This window comes from Pollicipes pollicipes, unplaced genomic scaffold (genome assembly GCF_011947565.3).
Source record: "Pollicipes pollicipes isolate AB1234 unplaced genomic scaffold, Ppol_2.1 Scaffold_2555;HRSCAF=2994_pilon_pilon_pilon, whole genome shotgun sequence".
Lineage (NCBI taxonomy): Eukaryota > Metazoa > Arthropoda > Thecostraca > Pollicipedomorpha > Pollicipedidae > Pollicipes > Pollicipes pollicipes.
This window is the reverse complement of record NW_023596136.1, coordinates 16,972,754-16,994,143: the sequence shown is the minus strand read 5'-3', so window position 1 is coordinate 16,994,143 and position 21,390 is coordinate 16,972,754. Positions and strand designations below refer to the sequence as shown.

The 21,390-nt window shown below is 48.3% G+C and overlaps 1 long non-coding RNA gene across 1 annotated transcript in view; it reads right to left on the bottom strand.

Moving 5' to 3' along the window:
• Nucleotides 1-10,034: 10,034 nt before the first annotated feature.
• The window catches only part of LOC119110853 (uncharacterized), a 79,411-nt gene continuing 68,055 nt past the window's right edge, over nt 10,035-21,390 (bottom strand). Inside the window, exon 3 of the long non-coding RNA XR_005095567.1 lies at nt 10,035-10,681. This is a non-coding gene — a long non-coding RNA (uncharacterized LOC119110853). The remainder of the gene's footprint in view (nt 10,682-21,390) is intronic.

Here is a 21,390-nt window from a genome sequence, read left to right as displayed (position 1 = left end):
AGCTGATAAAACATCGGGGCAAGGCTTCACAATGTATAAACCCAGTCCAATAATACGAAGGCCCGGCCACTATTGCGGGCCCCATCCCAACATTGGGGTGGGTTAGGGTGGGGTGTGTGGGTGAGAACTCAGCACTAAAAGGCCTGCCCCCCTCCCGAAGAAATGAAAAGTCCCAGCCCTGTTTGAAGATCTTTAGTTCCCTTAAAAGCGTGTTTTAAACTTCAATGATATTTATCACACAAACACTTTTACAAATGAATATTTAATTACAGCAAAGAACGCAAAGGTTGGAAAAAGTGAGACAATTGAAAAGTGCTGCTTTCATGATGGTGAGCAGGGAGCCCAATAATCTCTGTCTCCCGTAGGACCGGTTACTTCAATCGAAATCATGAGCTATTCAGAATTTGGAGAAAACTGGCATTACCGATGGGATTGTACGCGTCTGATCTAACAATAAATCGAAAGTACTAAAATCTGGGATACTCCCTTTAAACAATACGATACGAAGCATTACTGATGCGAAGAATGCGATACGAGGAATTATGTGTGCTAAAAATGCAATGCAAACAATTGCATACTTGAAGGAATGCGAAAACGAACTAATGCAATACCATGGGTTGCGCGTTCAAAGAGAAGCGATCCGAATGATTCCGCGTGCGTAGTTTGGTGGATGGTAAGTTTTGTGTGTAGGAATATTTCTCCCGGCAAAATTTAACGTGTACGAAAATGTTATGTTGCAAAAATTTGCGCGCGAAGATTCGCAAAGAAGAAGAATGAGATTCTCGAACTATCTACGCGTTATCGTTACCTGCGCACAACTTACACTTCCTAACATGATCCTAATCGTTTAGAGCAAAGCCCATGCAATATTGGCATCAATGTGTGCAAACGACATTTTTGGACATCTCTACCAGCTTCACTCAGCTTTATATGCAAGGTGATAGAAATTAAAAGCGTTTTATCTCACGTCTGTCAACCGATGAGCAAGCTAAGCCAGAGGTGTAACGGGCAATGTGAGAGGCCTACAACGGTGACGCTCAGTCTCTCAGCCTCAAAGCCGCTATTCCTCTCAGCAGCAAAGAGCCCCGGATGAATCTTTGACATGTGTCGCTCCAACGTCCTCCGTTTACCTCTGGAGCCACAGCTTAGGTATCCACAAACATCGATCCTCCCAGATCGGCACGGCTTTTTATCGTTATTAAATTGAAAAGCTGACGATTAGCTACGTTCTTCTAGCCAGTCAGCTTCTCACGACATGAACACAACTAACTGCACCCCAGAGCCTTGCGCTGAAACCAAAGCACCACCGCGCGGCGAGCGTTCGAGCCCATCTGTCTCAAATGACACGACGCTTTAAAACGCCCCGCGTAGCACACTGATCACGTTCGTCGCAAGATGCTGCGGCCAGCCACGATGCTTACGGCTAGTAATAAACCTAGTTATTTGATATTTCATACTGTTCAGTATGTGAAGTGAACCTTGGCTAAAAAGCAATGATGTAGCATAGTTTTTAGTATATTCCTGGCACCTGCTAAGAACTGTCCTGATTAAAGCTTCTATGTTTGGCAGCATCTCATGGCTCAATTTGCACATACAGCGAAACGTCCACATTTCGACATGTGTTCCACACCTGCCCTTGCTGCAAGTATTAACGAGCACAGACCAATACTAAGTTTTGAGTATCGTTTAGCTGGAATAGTAAGTTATGATATGGTCGCCTATTACAATTTGTTTGCATTTTCACCATTCTGTGACCAATCGATTCCCAAAAGTGTAAGTTCTTGTCACCGATCATACCCGGTAAATCAGAAGTTTTGTTCTCCCCTGGCTCTTGCGTCCGCTTCAATCCGTCTTCCAACGATGTAAAATGCATCTTTCAAGCTGATATTTTTGAAGATTTTCATATCATGTACTCGATGACGACAATTTAGTGGTCCATGCTGTCGACAGCCGATAGCCGTTTCTTGAAAGAGAGGTCAACCACATTACTTTTTCAACTTAATGCATTTATCCTATCCATCTATCCTATCTATCTTTCGTATTTACCTCGGTACGGAGAAGGACAAAGTAGTGATCACTGTTTATTCGTGCAGTGGACCCCACCATGCAAATGATAATCAAACAAGTCTGATCATCACTGGTCGACTGCCTACTGGGCTGTTTACCACCACCACCCGAAAGGCTTCTGGCTGCAGGTTTTCTTAGTGGGACAGTAGCAAGGCGGAGGCGGTGAAGGAGGTGCCGCGCAGGGCGTGGGTGGCAGCGTGTAGCACTGTTCGCCTGGATTGCACGGCTTCAGGCAGCCCTCGGTGGTGCAGCAATTCTGTGCCGTGCTGCAATGGCCTCCGATGCCACAGTCAGCGTCGGTGCTGCAGGGGATAGTCGCGATCACTTGCTGCAGCGTCAGCACGGCCACCGACAGCAGCAGTGCAAGCTTGGCCGGCATCTTCGCGATGTCACTGGAGTCGCTGTCACTTGATCACTGCGGGGACTGCCTGTGGCGAACGTGTGCCGAGGTTTCGTGTGGGCCGCCGTCTAAAGGTGGACAAGGTCGACCGTTGCACAACACGGTTGATGGAGGCCGTCACAGCACGGACATGCCGACACCTGACAGAGGCGAACCCAGGAGGCGGGGCAGGGGCGGGGACAAACACCGGGCGGAGGAAATGCCAGAACGTACCACGGTTGCTGTCTGCTGGTCAAATGTGCATTGTGCATAAACAGAAGCCACCAAAACCGCTCTTCCGTCTCTCAGTTCCACGCGCCAGATGGCGAGTTTCCAAGTCCGACACATCTCCGTGTTACATGCCGCTAATCTAATTCACCATCCTGTCATCTGGGGCAGGGGCGCAGCCAGAACATTAGCAAGGGGCACAGAGTTGACAAAGGGCCCCCATGATAGTAAAAACGATCCCTCAAAATCGCCGGATATGGCGTATTTGTTATTAAATACATGTTTCTATTCACATATGTATATATATATATATATATATATATATATATATATATATATATATATATATATGTGTGTGTGTATTCGTATAAATATGCATATTTATATAAATATATACATATAAATGTCTGTAAATATATATTACACATTTTTACCTTCTATAGCTGGAATATAGCCCAGACGCTCCCCCGAGATCAATTCTGCCTTAAGTTCATAGTAAACAAACTGATAAAACCACGTGTTAAATGACGGCATGAAATAAAACGCCTTTCATTTTGCGACAGTCTAGTGCATAGGCGTAGGAACGTTTCAAAAAGTGTGTTTGTGGGGGGGGGGGGGGCAGCTCAGGGTGCACTTCAGGAACTCTTTTTGGAAAACGAGCCCGAAGACCGGGGGGGGGGGGGTGTAGGGGGGGCGAGTGTTATCGCTCTTTATTGAAATGTCATGGCTGCTATGCTAGCTCTGCATCTAAAGCTGTTTATCACTGGTGCACAATCTTGCTTATTCGACTACGTGGCAAATAAGGCTATACAGCTTCCCTAGATTATTCTTCCATTTTAACATTGCCTTTCCGGGGAACACAAAATTCCACGAGCGGGTAGGTATTTTGGGTAATTAAGGAAGTAATTGCCTCCACAGTGTAGATGCCAAAGTGCGGCATGGATATAGGCTGGTGAGAATTTTGAAAGTGGATCGATGACTCGCAGTGCGCCAGGTTTTTCATGCGCCTTCATTTCGCTGGCTGCTTTTCAAGAAATAAGACTTGTCGCAACATTTTAGGCGGAAACCAATTCGGGAGCTTGAAACTGCTAGAAACAATGTGACAAAATCCGGAAAACTGAAGATTCTCTTTTAAGAATCAAGCCACATAATAAGGCCCATCTTTCATATACTCCTTATCTGGGCCCTGTTCCTGTCCGCCGTCGGTGGTCACCGCCCTGGCCTGGATGTCTCCCGCATGACTGACTGCGAGCTGATCTTTTGGCTATTTTGTTGCATACTTTTGGATCAGCGATACTTCTACATGGTGTACGAAACACGTGTTGGACACCTGCAACAGTATTTTTCCCGAATTATCTTCCCTTATACCACACCATCGCAGAAAAATAGCCTCCGGGAAGCTGTTTACCTTAGGTATGGATTGGCCCAACGGACACTTCATCGCCCATCATGCAACGTAATGCGACTTGATCTGCTTTTGTGTGCAGGCAGGGGCGTAGCCAGAGCCTTGTCAAGGGGGAACACTGTGTTGACAAAACCCCATCTTGTGGTGACCCCCAAAAATCACTGGATATGGCTTACTTGTTAACAAGTTACACGGTTTTCTTCGTTTTATTGTTATTTTCACCTTGTAACAAGAACAGAAACCAGGGGCCACCGTGAGCTCAATTCTGTTTGCATTTCGAGGTCAATAAGCTGCAGTAATCAGGCGTTGAACGACTGCATGGAAGAAATCACCGGTGCTCTTAATGTACAATGGTTAGCTGACTCTTCCTAAGCCGATGGAATTCAGAAGCTTTGTCAACTTTTTTCATCTGGGTTCTATAGACATTGAGGACATCGCGAAGGTAGATTGTAGATCGATATGTTTGATCCAAATTTGAAGACGAAAATTTGATTCCAAATCGAGTGGTCAATAATGTGCATTAACATGGCCAAGTCATGCTAGTTTGAAAATGTCCACCATTCAGTCATAATCGATTGGTGATACAATTCATGTAACGTATTTTTTAACCTGCTCGCTAGCAAATCTTAGCAACAAAAACATCAACACCAGGCGTTGTAGTCTCCATAGTCGGCGAAGCACATTTAGCCGTGGCCCACCGGTGGACGAAAATGGATGACGCTTCTGAAATGATTACCTTTAAACACTTCAATCAACTAGTTATAAAAGTTATGTGGCGTAATTTTGAGCATGCGTACTCGAAAATTTTAGAAACACAAGCCCGCCCCCAGGCGTTGCAGTCTCCGTGGCTTCACAACGTCGGCCTAGCAGTTAACATCAAGTTGTGGCCAACGGGTGGACGAAAATGACGACGCTTCTGAGAAAGCATCCTTGGACGCTTCATGACATCAGATTTTGTATTTAAAAGGCCGTCTGAGGGCATCTTTCATGCGTGCAATTTTTAGATTGATGAAAAGAACGGATTGGCCCCTAAAGCACCGCGAAGTGGGGCTGGAATCTGTTGGTTGAATTAGAAGAGTGAAGGTAAAATCTCTAGTTTTCGTGTTTCCGCAGCTATTTATCTGTCCAGAAGACAGATTAACACGGCGCCCGCCGTCTGGTCGCACTTGCAGTGGCCGAAACTTATCGGTTTTACGGAAGTTGCAACCCAGACCATCCTTGTCCTTGCTCTCGAGGTTGCGGACGGACATATTCGAGCATTTTGATGTAACTTGTTTCAATAATACATTCTGAAAGGAATGAACGTGCTCAGGCAAACATGGCACGACTTTGCCCGTTTTTAAATTCATTTCGACCCGTGCTTTTCAACAATAATGAGAGCCCCATTCTGCTCAACAATAATGACACCCCTTATTCCTTTCCGCGAAAGGAGCATCTTGAGTAGAACACCAGGGGTACATTACCGTTTCCGGTCAAGGGGTGAGGACCCATTCCGTCCCATCGCGAAGTGCCTTCTGGCTATCATTCTGGTGGCACGGGGCAGGATCTCCTGGTCGATCCGGAGGTCACTAGAAAGATACATATATATATATAGTCAAATTGTTCCCATCCCTGACACGGGAGGCCTTCTGATCCGTGCAGTTAGCCCCGGATCAGCACAGGGACCCTCATTGACGACACCATCCCTGATCACTGCAGGCAGTCCGATAGTTTTCACATAGACTCCAGTTCCATGTTTTTCTGTGCTCTCTAGAGATATTGAGTTCTCCATGACTGTAGATTGGAGATGAAATGGGGTTCATAATTTGTATTAACATGGCTAGCTCATGTTCGTCTTATAAATCTCAAGATCCTGTCAGAGCTGATTACTGATGAGAAAACTACGTAATATGGTGCTGAACATGCGTGCTCGCAAGTCATTGCAAAAACAGCCTCGACGCCCGGCGTTGCAGTCTCCAGGCCGTGCGGCGTCGGCCTTGCGGCTGTAACACTAAGTGATGGCCAATGAGCAAACGAAAAAGATGACACACCTCAGGGGAGATGGCTGGTGAACTAGGTAAATCGGCATGCATGTTTAGTGCTGTGCAAAGGAAAGCCAAATGCAACATTAATCTGAAAGGTGTGGGTGTGGGTGGGGTGGGGGGGGGGGCAGTTAACATTGCTGGCGCCTCACCTTGAAAAGTGGGGGGGGGGGCATGGCCCCCCTGGCCCCCCCCCCCTGTTCCTACGCCCATGGTCCAGTGGACTCTGTTTAAACCGACAGAACTGCCAAACGTGGCCAGAATTTGTATCTGGATTGTATAGAAATAGCAAGGATTCCGCGAATGAAGACTGACGATCGAAACCGATCAAAAATTTGCATTAACATAGCCAGGTCATGCTTGTCTGGATATCTTCCACATTCAGTCAAAATTGGTTAGTGGTACAAGTCATGACATAGTTTTGAGCATACATGCTCGCATATCTTAGAAACAAACAAAAAACTCGCCGCCAGGCGTTGCATTCTCCTTAGGCCGCGCAGCATCAGCCCAAGGCTTATATTAGACCGTGGCCAACAGGTGGACGAAAGTGGTGATGTGTTTAAGATAAGGATCTTTCAACGTATTTGGATACCAAATCGTACATTTAGAGATATTCCGGGCGTGCATTCCACCTGTGCGGTTTTTAGATTGATGACAATAACGTATTGGTCTTTACAGCAGCGCAAAATGGTGCTGGAGTCTGATTGTTTAATGGGAAGCGGAAAGGTAACATTTCTGTTGGTCGTGCCGCTGAAGAAATTTTAAAAGACATGCAGAAACATGATTTTACTATGGTCATTGTTGCACGCTCGGCGCCCGCCCCTTCGCGTTACTTGCGGTGGCCAACACCGTTCGGTTGTACTAAAACTACGACGCAAGCCATCGGTATCCATCCTCCCCGAGATTACGGCCGTGTCATTGGGGATTTATGACGCACTCAGCTCCTGGGGCTAGATGGCGCCGCCAGCCTCTCACCCTGGCGGGAAAGGTGGGCACCGCGGGAATAGATGGGATGACCTTGTACGTTTTGAAGTCATTTCTATACACTCCGTTCCGGTAAAGGGCCCCTGAGTATAACGGTATGGGGCACATTGTTGCTCCCGGTCAAAAGCTGAAGGACCGCTGTGTGTTCTCCGGCCGTCATTCCGGCAACGCGAGCGGCATTCCCTGGCCGATCCGGAGGCTCTTAGAGGGATATATCATATCACATTGGTCAGCTCCCTGACGCGGGAGGCCATCTGACCCTCGCAGTCGACACCGGACCGACGCATAGACCGTCATTAGCGCAACAACATCCTTGCTCACCGCAGGTGGCCAAATACTTGGCACATAGACTCAAGTTGGTCTCAACGGGCCCACGCGGGAAAAGGATTGTAGAGCCCACCGTTCGGTGCTGGGGGCCTTGGCTGGTTCAGGATTCTTCTATTACTTCAATGTGAACACTCATTATGAGCTCTCGTTTCCTTCAATTGCCAGAGGGCCCCGACCAATGTACAAGACCCTCTGCCATTCAGGCTCCCGTCCCCGTCCCTGCTGAACAAATCTTTCCCTGACCAGTTCGATGTCCCTTGTTGACACAGAGTCCCGCTAGGCACTGTGAGCTCCTGAACGATACAGGAGCCCGACCAATGTAAATCGTGGGACTGGCCTTGTCTCTGCTTGGGATATAGGTCCCCAGAGCCCACACCAAAGACGAGCTGATTGTTCTTTGTTCGTGATCTCTGGCTGAAATAGAGGAACGCTCTGCCTCAGAGGCCCCTATCGGTGCAAGAGATCATCCTACTGACATTTGAGATCACATCCCTATGGACGGAGGTCCTTAATGGGACCTACAGCTACTTTGGGACCCTTTGGACCCTTCAGCCATTCCATCGGTTCCTTGATCTTTGGTCTCGAGATACCCTTCGGCCCCTCTGCGGGCCATATCAAACGCCGCTCCGACTCGGGCCACTTGACGCTACAGGACTCCTGCTCGGCACTGTGGCCCCTAACAGATACAGGAGCCCCTCATTGCGTCAGGGACGCCAAACATTCCAAATCGCGGGTCCCGGACACGTTTCTGCTTAGGAAATGGGTCTCAAGGGCACAGACCGGCGTGGAACCAACTGTTCGGTGTTCGTGGTCTCTGACCGACTTAGACACCCACATTGTCTCGGGGTTCCTAAAACGGCGCAAGAAGACCTCTGACTTGTATTTCAGGTCGCGACCCTACGGGCCGCGATTCTTTGTGTGACCTACAGCCAGTCCCTTGGGCCCTTATGCCCTCCAGCTGGGCTTTTAATAGTCTGTTTCGATGGCCTCACAGGGCGTCCAGAACCGACTTCGAGCCTCATCAAGACTTTCCTTGGTCGGCTCGGGGCCATTGGGAGAACAGGGCCCTCTATGCTAAATGCTATGGGCCCCTGACAAATAAAATGCCCCCGACCGGTGCAAATCACTGGCCAAGGCTTTATACCTGATTGGGAAGTTGGTCTTCAGGCCCATACCGTCACGAAGCTATGTGGTACGGTGGTACCTGATCGACATACACGCCCATATCGACTCAGGGGGTCTCCGATCGGCGGAAAAGTTATTTGAGTGTCTGCCTTCACAGGTCTGTGGCCTTGAATACAACCACGACCAGCCCTTTATGTCCTTAAACCCTTCAATCAGGCCTTTCATCGTCGGACCAGCTGGGCCCTCTAGGCTCTTCGGGCCTACTGGAACACTGCCTCTGGTCAACTTCAGAGCCTGTTGACAACACAAGGCCCCTGTTTGGCGCTGTGGGGTCCAGAACAATGTAAATCGCTGGCTCCGGCTTTGTCCCTGCTTGGGAAATGGGCCCTTAGGCCCACATCGCCACGGAACCGACTGTACGTTACTGGTGGCATCTGACCAAAATATAGGCCCTTATTGACTCAGTGGGCTCCTGATCATCGCGCAGGGGCCCTTTGGGCGGCTTTGGAGTGTCCGGCGCTGCCGGCCGGGGACCTTGAATGAGACCTCTGGCTGGCTTTTCGGGCCCTTCAGACACTCAAATCGGGCCCTTAAACCCTAGGTTCCCGAGGGACCCGAAGGGCCCCTCGGAGCCTAAGGACGGCACGTGCCCCCTGCACCCCTCCCCCTGCCTGCGCTACTGACCCGGGGACACGGCCGCGCACGCGCTGCTATGCAAGCCGCCCGCCTCCGCTTGCCAAATTTAGCCTTAACTCTTAGAAAAACTCAGTTAAATGAAACTTGCGCACACGAGACAAACTAAATCAAAACAATCGCCAAAGTTCCCGGATGCTACCTAAAACACTGCCAAACATAAGGACCTGGTTACTAAATAAGACCACAACAATACTCACTGGCGACCTCTTAGCAAGGCTCGATATTCGGTTGGATGATGTTGTAGCTGTTCAGTTCAAGCACGACCCTGCTGGGTACGCCACTGAGACTGAAGGATGACGTCCTGAAGCCTGGAAATGGTCAGGGGTACGGCGTGTTGTTGGGAATGTCGACAGCCGGTCTTCAATGATGATGGTTGGTTGCGCACAGATCGTTGCGCAGGTATTATTTGTGAAGGTACACAAGATATAAAATAAGTGCAGCTGTTCGAGAAGCAATATTTTCTAGGAAGTGATTCCACTCACTAGCTATAATTGTGACCCTTCTCTAGAGGATCTGTAACATTTGCAATAGATGTAAAATGCTGATCTATGTCTGAAAATTGACATTGGATGTAACCACTGCGGAGCATGGCACACACGCCTCTTTGATGTCTGCATTGCTGCCCACTGCGACTTAGAAGCAATGAATGTATAGGATTGCGGAAGAGGACGGTAGTCCGAACAATCGTTCAATCCATGACACTTATGCATCGCCTTAATCTTTCCGCATAAATGTAACCTCACGTCCGTTGCGCCTTTTCTTACGCAGCCAAAGACGTCTTACTGATTGATATTTCTTGAGACTTTTTCTTTGCGGTGTTGTATTGCAAGTCATGCACTCATCCACACAATTAGGACAATCCAATAATCAAAACTCATAGAAAAGATTGTCGTTCCTCGAAAGTTGCACGTCGCTCTACATCCTTTATCATGCATATCGAGCTCAACCTGAACAACTCAGCTTCGACCAGTCGTAAGAGGCATACTTTACAATGTACCTCCACGGACAACTACGCGTCGCGACACCGAGCATACGCATCGGTCATCGGCCATCGTCTTGTAACCGCCCTCCATCTTCCGTCCATCACCCCCAAGGCTCGTGATTGCAGGCTTTCGTGGTGGGACAGTAGCAGGGCGGAGGTGTTGGGGGAGGCGCCGCGCAGGGTCTGGGCAATTCCGTGAAGCACCACTTGCCCCAACTGCACGGCGTCAGGCAGCCCTCGGTGGTGCAGCACTTCTGCGTCGTGTCGCAGCGGCCTCCGGAACCGCAGTCGGCGTCGCCTCTGCAGGGGATAAAGGCAGTCGCCGACTGCAGCGTCAGCAGGACCGCCGACACCAGCAGCACTAGCTTGACCAGCATCTTCGCGATGTCACTGGATTCACTGTCACTTGATCGCTGCGGGAGACTGACTGTGCCGGAGGTGTGCCGAGGGTTCGTGTCCGCCACCAACTGGGGGCGGACAGGGCCGGCCGCTTACACAAAACGGCTGACAGCAGTACGAACAAGCCGATACCTGACAGGGGCGGTGCAAGGGTCGGACAGGGGAGGGCTCAGGCGCTGAACAGGCAGGCTGCAGAGCGCTGGGCAGAGGCGGCTCAGGCGCCGGGTAATACATGGTCGAGAACATTGAGCGCAGACCGATTCCGAACGTAGCCCGCTGACTGCCCTGGCTTATGCCTTGCCTGCTCTGAAACCGGCTGTAATTCTAGGAAATGGCCAGCCTGACCGCCGCCCGTCAGCTCCCAGCAAATACCGGTTTTGATCGCTGGCAACTGATTTCGTGGGAAGACTTTATGTATCCTTTCAGGTGGTGTTCTAGCTGCGCAGTTCTGGGTGGACCCTGCTGGATTCGCTACTGAGACTGAGCGGAGGTGTGATATGAATGCAGGTGTTCTGAAGTCTGCTCGGAAACGGTCAAGCATGCCGCGTGCGCTGGTTATTTCAACAGCCTCAATAGTAGTTTAAATACCCACCGGTTACCCTCCAACCATAAGGGAGATCACAGGCGTAGTTTTGAAGAAAAAAAACGAATTGCGAGAGGGCGGGGCTCAATAGTTAAATGACGAAACCTATCCCCAAATTATACCAGCCAACTGGCTTATCCCCGAATTTGGCCTACTTTCTTATCAAAGTTGAGGGAGGAGGGGAGGGCGAGGGGCAGGCCTGAACCCAAGCTGGAGTTCAGGAAGAAGGAAGTTCAGGAAGACAAAATCAGGAAATGTGACCGGGAGGCATTTATTTTGTCCAAGGTACAGAATGCCCAAACGTGCAGCATGTTCAAAGTACAGAATGTCCAATGCACAGACTGTCTAAAGCCTATGATGTCCAACGTAGAAAATGTCCAAAACGAGGAATAGCTTCCGAAATGGCTCAGTGTGGAGGTGTTCGTAATGTGCAAAGTGCACAATGTTTGAAGTTCAGAATGCCCAGTGTACAGAATGTCCCAAGTACTGAATGTCCAATGCACGTATTGTCCAAGTTACAGAATGTCCAAAGTAAAATGTCCGAAATAGTTTATTGAGTACCCGCCAGCGTGTGGCTCATCGTCCTTACTGACAGGCAGCGGCGTCCTTCCCGCGCCGGCAGCGCGCGTACAGTCGACGCCAGTGTGAACACGGCGCGCACGTGGTCGGCGGGCCGCGTAGCAACGGATTTACTTCCAACGCCGGGGCAAACCGGAGTTAGGAGGGAAATGAGCTTGCAATTACTGAAGCTCACTTTGCAATGAAGCAATCTGGGGCCGGTTCCATGCATCGCTGGTTCGCATTTCCCGTCGCCCCTTCCATCGGTTTTGGCCACGTTTGCAAAGGCCAATGTGAGTGTAAGGTTTTGTGAAGTCTATTTCTCGTTGCCCTCATTTTATTTTACGAATTTATATCAAACATTTTTGAGACGAATAGATATTGTGTTCCCGCGCCGTATGTTTTACTTTTCCACTGATACCCGCGTTGGGTGAAATGCCAGAGATCGCGTATAAATGATCCGTTAAATTTCTTTTAGTTTTTGAACAGTTTGAAGTCCTCCCCAGGGGCGGCTGCAGGGAGGGGAGGGCAACTAGACCATGCCACTCAAAATGGCGTGTAATATGATACGAAATGACACATTGTTGGATTTTGCACGCAATTTGATTAACTTTGACGTAGAAAAGGTTGTCTCGGATGCTCCTTGACGTTCATGTGTGTCAGAAACTGCACCTGCACGTGCACGCGGTGCTCGTGCGTTGCCGGCGGCGTGCCTTCGATTTGGCAGGAGTGCGGTTCGCGTCAACGTGGTGGCGTGGTGCGTTTGCTGAGTGTTTCGAACGTTCAATTACCCGGCCGTGGAAACCTGTGCGGGGAAGAGATGCTGCCGGCTGCTGGTGGCTGGCGAGGACGCGTCCGGCCCGGATGATCGATCCGGTAGCTGGTGTGCGGGGACCGTCTCTCGCGTCCGACGGGTTGCGATTCGGTCGGGGACAGTGTGGAAGGTGTGTTGCAGAGCTCGTGCACTGAATTGTCGCGCCACGGGACGGTGACTGGCCTGGTGACGCGCGAAGTTGTTAAGGTGGACGGTGTACCGTAACGTGCTAGAAATGCCTCGGCATGCAATGAGCAACCACGACCTCAACAGAGACGGTGGAGCAGACTAGCCGCTGCCGTTGTATGTTGAGTGTTGACCGGCCGGGGGAGAGGGAAGTGGTGTCGCGGCCGAGCGAGCCGAGGAGGCCCCGCTGGGCAGTAGCACTCGCACACGAAAAATGCCAACTGTTTTTGATGTGTTGCTCAACTTGATCGATTCATAAGAATGAGAGGGTGGTTTGTATCACAGACTTACGTGCTCGTGCCTTGCCGGCGTCGGTGCGAAGGCGTTTCTGTGGAAGTGCAGATTGCGTGCGCATAGTGGAAAAGCTCAATTACATTCAGACTGAACGAAGTTCAAATATACTTTTCTAAAATGACATCTTTTTTGGAATTTAGTTCTCAAAGGCAGCCCTTTGCACCCTCCACATTCTAAATTATATGCTGCAAAATTAGTATACAACGGCTATTTGGTTTCCCCGTCGGGGTGTAAGAGAGAAATGGATCCGAGCGAATGAAAATGTGAGGATGCATTGCGGACAGGGGGATCTCATGCCTTCATCTGGTGTATATCGTAGATAATGCCAGCGTGCTCGTTGTATCGGCCGCATTGTCTACAGCTGCATGGCGATTCGTGAGAAAGCTCCTTTTTCTATACGTAGGGTGGGTGGTTTTGGAGATGACTGCTTGGTCTGTCAGGCAATAATATGCTTGCAATGCCAATTTTTTAAATTCATTGTCAAATTTGGATATTCCTGTTAATTTGGTTGATCTGCTCCCCCTTTGATCGTAACTTAAGTCTTCATCGTGTGATTTTTTGTCAGTGTACGAAGACAACCAGGTGCAAAAAGGTATGTCGAACATTATGTGCGCATGACGGCCTTAGTGGCGTAGCCAAAGGGGCGGGGGGGGGGGATTCTCTGGAGGCAGTAAGGACCACCCTAGGATCGAATGCCCCAGTAATGTTTGGCAGCATAAAACGTCCGTGTGACTTATAAAACAAAATTTCGATGTTCGAGGCATCAGAATGGGACACTGAGCCCAAAAAAACCGGGATCCAGTAACAGAGCCCTTGATGTGACAGCTGTTCTTATCATGCCGATGACATCATGGCTTTTCACGTTGCCAATGACCTCTTTAAGTTACCGATGCTTTGAGGGTTTTTTTTTCTCTTGACTCGCTATTTTAGGACCTCCATAGATAAGCATTAAGGGTGGTCGGACCCAGAGAGTAACCTGGACCCAAGTTGTCCGGCTTTCAGCTGATGACGCGCTCTCCAAAGAGGTCTTCCAGCTCTCGGTGGATACAGGCTTCCTTCCAAATGCGTACAAATTGGTTCCAAAAAACGCTCGAAAGCTCCACTTTCCAATACGTGATTGTTTTCGCCCGCCCGTTGACCACCATCAGGTGTTAGGTGCAAGACCGACCCCGCGCGGCCTGTGGAAACTGCAGCGCAGCTGTCGGTGTTCTTTCTTCTTGACTGGAAGCGCATGTGTTTGAAATTAGCGTATTTATACTTTCGCTTTTGGATTCTAAAAAAGACAAATTCCCGAAGACTGATGAAAAGCGCTTGGACACATCAGAACAAATTCTTTATCGCGCTTCGATTGACGCTGGCGTCCAATCCATGGGTCTCTCAATACCCTTGTAAAATCTAGAAAAAAAAACTCTAGCAAAGCCTCTGTCTGTTGCGGTTTCAGTCAAAGGGCTGAGTGAACTATTGTGACACGAATAGTGTCCACGACTTATTTGATTCACTTCATTCAAGGCCATGACAATTCAAAGTTTGTGTACAAGCTATTGCATTTCGCCTATTCATTTATTGCAATATCATTGACCTACAAACTGCAACCCACTTTTTGCTGATTTTGTTGCACAGAATTAACGATAAATGAGTTGCGTTGTCGTGCCTGACTTGGATCGCATTAAGAATTACTTAAACTTGTTTCGCCACATCTTCTCCGAAATACTTAGCCCAGAATGGTGGGACACACCAGCCTCTGGAAAAAATGAGCACACGCCATGTACGCATCTACGTACTATGCCCAGCCCTCCACAATGTGCCGAGGAAGATAGCTGCCTGATAAAAAGAATCTGAAAATAAAAAAGCCGAAATCCGGGCACATTTTTGCGACGGGAGGGGGGAGGGGGGAAGGAGAGGCACCAGTTTCCAGTGGGCACTACAATGAAGTAGGGCCCCTCCCTTGACGAAATTTCAGATCCGCCACTTGGAAGGTACCCGCAAGTTTGATGACTATGTGTGGGGCAGTTTGTATGGGGGGGGGGGTTAAGTGTGGAGAGCTGGACAACGGTTGAAAAGATGGTGTGGAAAACCCCTGCCAACCTCTAGATGCAAGTTGTATTTATTTTAAAAGACATCTGCTATGTTTTCACTACAATTAGCTCATAATATCCAACGGAGCAAAAGTTGCAAGAAGGGTGAAAGTACAAGTATCAATAACTTTTTTCACCCCATCGGGCAACTAGCCTGTTCTATAACAGATACCCTTAACACCGGATGCCGGGTGCCGCTATTCATATCCTGACGACCACTCTGAAAGCTATTTTAAATGATCTGGTCATTCGACATTCTGTACCTTGGACAATGCGCACATTGGATATCCTGTGTTTAAGTCATTCTGTCCCGTGGACATTCTGCACATTGGGCATTATGGCACGGACCCCTTCCATTCTACACGACTTTGGAGGTGTTGCGCGTCCTCGATGTAATTCCCCTTCACGTCCAAAACAAGCCGTAGAAAAATGAACCACATTCTGCATATGTGGAATACGCTGAAATCGCTGCACGAAACCGTCGACTTTGTGCGAGGCGAAAGAGGGGTGTTTTCATGTAAAGTACTTCTTGAAATGACGCTTTATTCATCGCCTTAAACATTGATGCTCTTTGAATAATCCTCTTTATCTAATACTTGAAACCGGTCATAAATGACGTCAAATCTAACAGTCTGCGTTTCGGTCAGCTCTGTTGGGTATGGGGGTGTTTATTTCATACTAATTGAAAAATAATCAATTCATTCATTCAACTTTACTGGTGACCACAAACCATTTCTGAAGTTACCTTGGCATTGCCGAAAATCATCCAATCGTAACCAGGATGCTGGTGTATGATACCGGAATGTGTTAATTAACATTCCCCTAACTTATAGCTGTATGGGGCTGACAATCAACAGTTAGGATCAGCGGCTTAAGTTGCTCAATGCCACTATCGACTTCGACGATACTTTCGGACGTGACGGGGTTATCATTCCATTCCGTATTCCGCCTACTCTCAATGTTCGTTAGTCGCGCAAATACAGGGACCCGATACCGGGCTCAACTGTAACAAATAATGACTAGTGCTCGGCGCGGCACTCCCAACCAGCTCTATTGTCTCGAGGAGCAGCATATAAGTTTGTTCCTATACTAGCAATCCGGCCGACCAGCCTCACGCGATCAGTCTTTGTAATGGTGTCGACTGTATGCGCGCGGCCGCTGTGCATGCGGGCGGGGCAACATTGCCTGCCACGGGGCGATTATTCATACCCTGACGACCACTCTAAAACCTATTTTAAATGACCTGGTCATTCGACATTCTGTACCTTGGACAATACGTCCATTGGACATTCTGTGCTTTAGTCATTTTGTACTGTGGACATTCTGCACATTGGGCATTATGGCACGGACCCCTTCCGCTCTATACCACTTTGGAAGATAATTCTCATTTGGAATAGTATGTACTTCGGACATGATAAACAGCTCCACTCTGGGCTTTTTTGGAATTCATTTTTCATCTTGGACGTTCCGTGATTTGGATATCACGAGCTTTGGACACTCTGTACATCGGACATTCTATACTTTGAACATTCTGTACGTCTCGACGTTCTGTACTTGGGATAATATGATAGGGGGGCAATGGTCTACCTTCCAAAATTTGTTTTCTAGATTTCAACCGCCGCTGAAGCATTGTTGCGTATTCCAAAAGGAATTGCACCTGCTGCTACTGCAAATGCCAGATCTCCCTAATTTCACCATTGCCATTAGCCAATGCGACTACGATGCTTCTGTGTTATCAGACTCTCTAGTGACTCCAAATAACCGCGAAGACAGTGATAGTGCAGTTTAACCGTAACAGTGAGCTTCAGTGAAAATATCGCCGCAACGAATGAAGGAATATACCAGTAAATCAATCAATCAATGATGGCAGATGAACGCCGGCAACACACAGCGAGTGCACGTTTTGCCGGTTAATTTGAAATGCCCGCCACCAGTGACTGAGCAATCAGCCCGTGGCATTTTGGCGACGCGAAAATGGGAAACTGCAATCCTTTAGACCAAGCTGATGTATGAACGGGACAACGACAGCACGGCGAATAAATGGGTGGTTAATAGAGGCAATGAATCGACAGCAATCGATGATTCAGTTGATACGTGGATGGGACGGCGCACAGCACGATGCATAAATGAGTGGCAAATTCGGGGAATCAATCGGTGCGCACATATCGTACTATGATGAAATCAGCTCCCTTATGACTATTGGCATGCTTACAGGAGGGAAGGGCCGCACTGGGACAACACAGTTTTCTATTTAGTAAATATGCTCCCCAATGCGTTATTATTTGATTGTGCCATCGCATCTTCTACAAAATTGACTAAGGGCCAATCGACGGTCGTTATATCTGGAAACCGTCTTCACGAACGCCAAATATGAACGGCCGTACAATAATATTTTTGGGCTCGGTCGCCGCATGATCAACGGAATAACAAGATGTAAATGGCGTTATCATAGCGTCATGGATGCCTGAGTGACCTTGACATTGTCTCCCCGAAATAATCCGCACATCTTCACAGGCATTTAGCTAATGCTAAAGCTTAGGTCTTGAGAAAGGCACAAAATAATCAAGATAGCTATTTCAGTTCAAATCAAACGCAAATGTGAAACACTCTTTTCAGAAAATAACACAAGAACGCGTTGGATCTGATTTTCTTTTACCTATACCAGCGTTTTAAGCCAAACTTTTTTTAGTATGTGCTGACATTGTCCTCAGAGTTCAGAAATGTGTTGTGTCGCTGGAAAATGTTCATGCCCGACTCCGCCCATCTTGGAAGAGACATGAGCCGCTGTCCCCTCCCCTCCTGGCTGCCTAAATCCGCCTTCGCGCTTCTGTACCTGATAAATTGCAAAAACATAAACATAGACAAAGAAGGGTCAAAAGTGAATAGACGGAGACAACCGGTACTGGTATGTATCTGAATCTATCCTGCACCTTGCTTAGACATTTTCGGTGATCCGGATATGGGCCGGGCACAAGGTACATTACGCATGGAGGGGGTGAAGGTTTTTGGTGGAGCGTAGCTGAAACGGGAGATGGCCTTGCACAGTGCCAATTTGCGCCTTGGTTTGGTTGAAGCCCACAAATTCAAAAATGCTAAAACTATTCAAACCTTGAAGCCGGATACCGTTGGTATCCTTTCACGCCAAGGAGCACCCCGTTATGTCTTGCAGCTCTAGGTCGACGAGGTGTGAAACGAACGTTTTGGGGGACGCTACGCTTTACACGGTGTAGCCAGTGGTTGGGCCTGGCAGAGCAAAAGGGGAATCAAGGCGGGGTTAAATATTTCCAAAAATACATAAGGTTATCTATGAGCGGCCCGTTATATCACACTGGACATCGTTTGTTTAGCTTTCGCTTGGTGATCCTGTCGAGCGAATTTTAGCACCACCTACAATAATTGGCTTCTAGTACCAGCCTCTGCACACAGATGTCAGGAGCTTCCGCCAATGCGGATTGCCTCGTCCGGTCGTGGCTGTGATGGCGACTGATCATGTGCGTAGGAACTGGGGGGCCAGAGGGGCCATGACCCCCCACTTTTCAAGGTAGGGGCACCAGCAATGTTAATGCCCCCCCCCCCCCACTTTTCAGATTAATGTTGCATTTGGCTTACTTCTGCACAGCATTAAACATCCATGCCGATTTACCTAGTTCACCAGACATCTCTCTTGAGGTGCGTCATCTTTTTCGTTTGCTCATTGGCCATCACTTAGTGTTACAACCTCGAGGCCGACGCTGCACGGCCTGAAGACTGTAACGCCAGGTGTCGAGGCTGTTATGCTATGACTTGCGAGCACGCATGTTCAGCACCATATTACGTAGTTTTCTCATCAGTTATCAGCTCTGACAGGATCTTGAGCATTGTAAGACGAACATGGGCTAGCCATGTTAATACAAATTATGAACCCCATTTCATCTCCAATCTACAGTCATGGAGAACTCCATATCTCTAGAGAACACAGAAAAACATGGAACTGGAGTCTATGTGAAAACTATCGGACTGCCTGCAGTGATCAGGGATGGTGTTGTGTCAATGAGGGTCCCTGTGCTGATCCGGGGCCAACTGCACGGATCAGAAGGCCTCCCGTGTCAGGGATGGGAACAATTTGACATTATATATATCCTTCTAGTGACCTCCAGATCGACCAGGAGATCCCGCCCCGTGCCACTAGAATGATAGCCAGAAGGCACTTCGCGATGGAACGGAACGGCCCTTCGGCCCTTGACCGGAAACGGCAATGAACCCCTGGTGTTCTACTCAAGAGGCCCATTGCCCGGAATAAAATAAGAGGTCTCATTATTGTTGAGCAGAGTGGGGCTCTCATTGTCGTTGACAAGCACGGGTCGAAATGAATTAAGAAAACGGGCAAGGTCATGCTGTTTTCCTGAGAGCGTTCATTGCTTTCAGAATGTATTATTGAAACAAATTACATCAAAAGGCTTGAATATGCCCGTCCCGCAACCTCGAGAGCAAGGACAGGGGATGGTCTGGGTTGCAACTTCCGTAAAACCGATAAGTTTCGGCCACTGCAAGTGCGACCAGACGGCGGGCGCCGTATTAATCTGTCTTCTGGACAGATGAATAGCTGCGGAAACACGAAAAATAGAGATTTTACCTTCACTCTTCTAGTTCGACCACCAGATTCTAGCCCCACTTCGCGTTGCTTTAGGGGCCAATCCGTTCTGTTCATCAATCTAAAAATTGCACGCTTGAAATATGCCCTCAGATTGCCTTCTAAATACGAGATCTGATGTCATGAAGCGTCCAAGGATGCTTTCTCAGAAGCGTCGTCATTTTCGTCCACCCGTTAGCCAAAGCTTGATATTGACTGCTGGGCCGACGTTGTGCGGCCACGAAGACTGCAACGCCTGGGGCGGGCTTGTATTTCTAAAATTTTCGAGTACGCATGCTCAAAATTACGCCACAAAACTTTTATAACTAGTTGATTGAAGTGTTTAAAGGTAATAATTTCAGAAGCGTCATCATTGTCGTCCACCGACGGGCCACGGCTAAATATCAGCGATTGGGGTAACGCTCCGCGGACTATGGAGACTGCAACGCCTGGTGTTGAGTTTTTTTTTGCTAAAATTTACTAGCGAGCATGTTAAAACCACGTCATATGAATTGTATCACTAATCGATTCTGACTGAATGGTGAACTTTTTTAGACAAACATGGCTTGGCCATGTTAATACACATTGTTGACCATTCGATTTGCAATCAAATTTTCGTCTTCAGATTTGGATCAAACATATCGATCTACAATCTACCTTCGCGATGTCCTCAATGTGTGTAGAAACCAGATAACATTTTGACAAAGTTTCTGGATTCTATCGGCTTAGAAAGAGTCAGCTAACCATTGTAAATTAAGAGCACCGGTGATTTCTTCCATGCAATCGTTCAACGCCTGATTTCTGCAGCTTATTGACCCCGAAATGCAAACGGAATTGAGCCCACGGTAGCCTCTGGTTTCTGTTCTGGTTACAAGGTAAAAATAACAATAAAACGAAGAAAAGTGTGTAACTTGTTAACAAGTAAGCCATATCCAGTGATTTTTCGGGGGGTAACCATAAGATGGGCTTTTGTCCACCCTGCGTTCCCTCTTGGCAAGGCTCTGGCTACGCCCCTGCCTGCACACAAAAGCAAGTCAAGTCGCGTACGTTGCAAGATGGGCAATAAAGTGTCCGTTGAGCCAATCCGTACCTAAGGCAGACAGCTTCCCGGAGGCTATTTTTCTGCGATGGAGTGGTATAAGGGAAGATAATTCGGGAAAAATACTGTTGCAGGTGTCCAGCGCACGCTTCATACACCACGTAGAAGAAACGCTGATCCAAAAGTGTGCAACACAGTAGCCACACCATCAGCTCGCGGTCAGACATGCGGAAGACATCCTGGCCAGGGCAGTGACCACCGACGGCAGACTGGAACAGGGCCCGGATAAGGAACATATGACAGATGGGCCTTATCATGTGGCTTGATTCTTAAAAGAGAATCTTCAGTTTTCCGGATTTTGTCATATTGTTTCTAGCAGTTTCAAGCTCCCGAATTGGTTTCCGCCTAAAATGTTGCGACAAGTCTTATTTCTCGAAAAGCAGCCAGCGAAATGAAGGCGCATGAAAAACCTGGCGCACCATGAGCCAGCGATCCACTTTCAAAACTCTCACCGGCCTATATCCATGCCGCACTTTGGCATCTACACGGTGGAGGCAAATGCTTCCTTAATGACCCAAAATACCTACTCGCTCCTGGAATTTCGTCTCCCTAGGAAAGG